The following is a 4,535-nucleotide window of genomic DNA, read 5'->3' as shown; positions in this document are numbered from 1 at the left end:
AGGTTCCAGAAAAATCAGACAGGTCTCAATATCTGCTCTACAATAGAAATACATTCAACTTCACAATTTAGGACGGGGGCATTTACAAACAAGAGGACGACCAAACTCTATGTGAATGGGAGACCATAGCATTTCCAATCAGAAAGACGATTGATGTCCTAGCAATCAGGTTTCTGGAGATTCATATAGGCCTTTGCATCTACACCACAACAATTCAATAAACTTAAATTTCCAGTTCGATAGCAATGTGCACGCACGTTGAGTGACATGCATACATGAGCGAGCACTAATCTTGCAAAGACAATTTCACAATACTAAAGAATAAACGAGCAATCTATTGAGCCCTAAACTTGCAATGACAAGCTCATAGTATTGCACAATAGACGAGTAATCTATACGATCGAACAATGGCAGAGTTGGAAATATGCCATGTTCAAAAAATAAATACCAAATGTTATAAGTTCATCGAGAAGAGGACGTTATTTGTTAACATATAACGTACAACCAGGCACAATGCATGTGCAGAATGCTAGTGTTTTCTATAGGAACATCATGCACGGAATGCATGTGCAATGTGGAAATTAAAATAAACATAAATAAGTATGGTGTGGAGTTGGCACAACTCTCCACATTGTTTACAATATCGTAAGGATAGTGCCTATCCCTCGCCGCTTTTATCTCCTTCAGTGTTGAAGGGGGACTTATGTACTACCTCTACGATGAGAGGGACATGTTTATACTTTGAAACCAGCATAATGATGAGAATTTGTCACCGCTCTCGCCACTGTAGTCGACTACTCCAAGACATAATGGAAATCGTGGATATAGCCCTCCCTCTATGTATTATAGAGGTACACACACTTTACCTCTCTCTCTCTCTCTCTCTCTCTCTCTCTCTCTCTCTCTCTCTCTCTCTCCTGAAAACAACGCAGAGCTTGTTGGAGCAAATCCTTCTCTCTGCTTCTCACTCTCTCTTTGTCTCTTGTAGAGCAGATGGCTTCACACCATACTCTAAGAGACAAGACTTTGAATTGCTACCTTGGCCAAAAGACCATTTTTGGTCTCTCTCTCTCTCTCTCTCTCTCTCTCTCCACAATCGACGAGGACAGGTCGTTATATGCTTTGCTGCGTCAAATTTTGGCCGCTGCCTTTATGCAGTTTTTTTTTAAAAAATGCTTTTCCCACTTTCTGTGTACACCAATGCTTTCCCAATGTCTTCGCTTAATGTCTCATTCCAATCAATGAAAGCCAAGTGGTTTTTCTCTCCTTCCTCATTTCTCCAAATTGCTCTTAGACAATCAAGGTAAAGAAAAAGGAGCCATGGCGCCAGCTGGGTGTACACCAACGCTTTTCCAATGTCTTTGCTTAATGTCTCTGTCCAATCAATAGAAGCCAAGTGGCACTTCTCTCCTTCCTCATTTCTCCAATTTTTTCTTAGGCCGCGTTCAGACGACCCGGCGGTAGTGCACAAGCAGACGTGCAGACCAATTGCTCGCACCTAGAAGGTGGTGTTCAGACAGCGTGGCAGCTCAGCCAGCTTGGCATGCCAACGCACAACAAAATGTGCTGCATTTTCTTTCGACCCCCCCCCCCCCCCCCCCCCCAAACCATCTCGCCAACTTGGCTGAGCAGGCTTGCTCCACGTGGGATGAGCCCCACCCCCACCTTCCACTTTTTAGCCTTAATGTTCCATTTCCAAACGTTCGTAAATCTAAATGTTTTATCAAACAGTCTCATTATTAGGCCTACATAACACCCCCCCCAACCCACCCCCCTTTGCTTCATACATTTTGTGCATTGGGTAGCTCATTGAGCTTCCTTTTTTGATCGACGGGGACAGGAGCAGAGAAGGTGATCAGTTGCACCTTTTTTTGCTGTCATTTTGATTAGCCTTGTTTCTCATTGAACATGGATTACTTACAGTCTCTTTCTATTTTTGTAGGCCATTGAAAATGAACGCCGTATTCAAAGCGGCAAGGTAGCATCGGGTGCCTCTCCAATTATGCGCATGCCTCCCTCCCAACCAAATTATGCCTCCACCCCCCATTCTCCCAACCCCCCCCCCCCCCCCCCCCCCCCCCCCCCCCCCCCCCCCCCCCCCCCCTCTCTCTCTCTCTCTCTCTCTCTCTCTCTCTCTCTCTCTCTCTCTCTCTCTCTCTCTCTCGGATGTATCCACGAATGAATTACTACTCATTAAGGTCGAATGTGCCCATAATTCTCTCTCTCTCTCTCTCTCTCTCTCTCTCTCTCTCTCTCTCTCTCTCTCTCTCTCTACCCAAACTAACCAAGCTATTGAAATGTTTGTGTATGCAGGATTCGTGGACCCATCTCTACATTTGGAAATCCAAAAGGACGTTGATGACAATGCATCCCAAAATGTATTTTCCCAACCCTCTTACTACTCCTTCACAATGCCTCCACATGGCTTCACGACCATGCTAACTTCTCCATCGCCCTCCTCTTCTTTCTTATTCAATCCCCGCCCCCACCATGTGCTCCACCTCTACGCCATAAGCCTATGCATGTAGAGAGTGGCCCAAGCCCAAATCCCTCCTCCCATAAATCTACTAAAGGGTGCACAAAACCATCCAGGAATAAAGCCTTACACTTGGATGGAGAGGATGTGCAAGAGATTGCACCGATGGTTCCATCAAAGAAGGTGAGGGTGTCCAAGAAGAAGGGCATTGTGGAGCTCGAAGATGATGAATACATCATCCAAAAATCCAAGGCTCAATGGAAGGACATCCGGGTTGACCAGCTTATCCATGTGAGGGGGGGTATGCACGAGTTCAACAATCCTCAAAAGCAAGGGATCAATCTATGGGCAAAAGTGGTTGCACGGTTGGCCTCCACATACAATGACTTTGATAAAGATAGTGAGGCATGCCGCAAAAAGTGGGGCTCTGTACTTGGCCAATATAGGCTGGATAAAGCACATAATGCTACATCTGGCAATGATACAAAATACACATGTAAATGGTATGATGTGGTAGATGAGTACTATCATGATAGGGCCTCTATGAATTATGTTAGCCATGCCTCTTGTACCACCCACAAAAATACTAAGATGAGTGAGGTACCAGGCGAAGAAGACTTCAAAGCCTCCCAAATCAAAATTCAAGCCACAACCACCATCAATGGCAAGCGGTCTGCTCCAAAGTTGAGTCTTTGGCACAAATGGCGGACACTGGTCGAGCTTTACTTGACCACTTGAAAGATAACTCCAACCGGCAAGAGGCATTTCAAAACCAGTGCTTGGACTTGCTAGCTAGCTTTCATGACACCATGGGAGGGTTCTTAAAGCATGCTCGTAATGACAACAATTGATGAGCTACTAACTAGTGAAGACTATGGTCTTCAAAGATTCAATCCTTTCTTATCTCTATCTTCCCGTTTTTAATGTTTGTGATGACTTTGGATAACTTTTTTTTTTTGGAAGTAAGCATATTGTGTACATGCAATGCTTTCTTTTTATTGACTATGTTACATTGCTTGTGCAAACCTACATAATAAAAGTATGATGTCTAGAGAGATGGCGCTTCATTGTGCTTGGCTATGCTCTTTAGCAATTCCAAAATTATTAAAGGATGGACCCAATCAAAATGATGTGGCCTTCTTGCAAATATGGTTGCATTTAATCCAATGTATGGGCCGATCGGTCAACCTCAACATTGGTAGAAGACGAGGTCACGAGCATAGGAAAGCTTGGGCTTATGCCCGGCCCCAGAAAAAATTTGATGACTTTCTTCTAAAGTCCTACTTAGATAGCATGTTCAAGAGACACCTTCGAGTCAGCAAGGATACCTTTCGTTACATTTGTGGAAAGGTGGGCCCTTTCATGTCAAAGCGTGTCACCAACATGCACAAAACCATCGATCTTCCTACGCGTGTGGCAATTTCTATGCTTAGATTAGCTTCTAGAACACAGTTGGAGGTCTTACGTGACTCGAATGGATGTGCTAAGGGCACATAATGTGGCATAGTCCTTCATTTTTGCAAGGACATCATGAAATCAGAACTCAGAGATATCTACATTCATTGTCCTTCTTCATCTCGCTTGAGAAGCTGGCCAGTGAATTTGAAGCCCTCCAAGGAATACCCTATGTTGTTGATGCTATTGATTGTTCAAATATTTTAATCATTGCACCAAAGGAGAACCATGTGGATCACTTCAACGGAAAAGGCTTTCATTCAATTTTGTTGCAGTTAACAGTGGCAGCAGATTGTTTCATATGGAACTATGATGTTGGATGGGCACAGTCAATCCATGACTCCTTGAACTTTGCTCGCACTGAGTTGGGTCAAAAATGTGTTAGAGGCAAGCTTGGGAATTATTGTTTTGTGGGTGATTGTGCTTATCCAGCTCAGCCATTTATGTTGGTGCCCTTTAAAGGATGCAAGGAAGGCTTATCGCGCAAGAAGTTTCATTGGAATTTCATACAATCTAGCACAAGAATTCCAATGGAGTGTACATTTGGCAAGGAAGGCTTATCGCGCAAGAAGTTTCATTGGAATTTCATACAATCTAGCACAAG

The 4,535-nt window shown here is 43.9% G+C and overlaps 1 pseudogene; it reads left to right on the top strand.

The window, feature by feature from the left end:
• The first annotated feature begins 2,297 nt into the window (after positions 1-2,297).
• Positions 2,298-3,327, top strand: LOC147452713 (uncharacterized; annotated as a pseudogene).
• Positions 3,328-4,535: the final 1,208 nt, after the last annotated feature.

The sequence above is a fragment of the Adiantum capillus-veneris genome, chromosome 8, assembly GCF_014529385.1.
Source record: "Adiantum capillus-veneris isolate H3 chromosome 8, ASM1452938v2, whole genome shotgun sequence".
Taxonomy (NCBI): domain Eukaryota; kingdom Viridiplantae; phylum Streptophyta; class Polypodiopsida; order Polypodiales; family Pteridaceae; genus Adiantum; species Adiantum capillus-veneris.
Note: the sequence above shows the minus strand (reverse complement) of the source record. Positions and strands in the feature narration are given on the sequence as shown.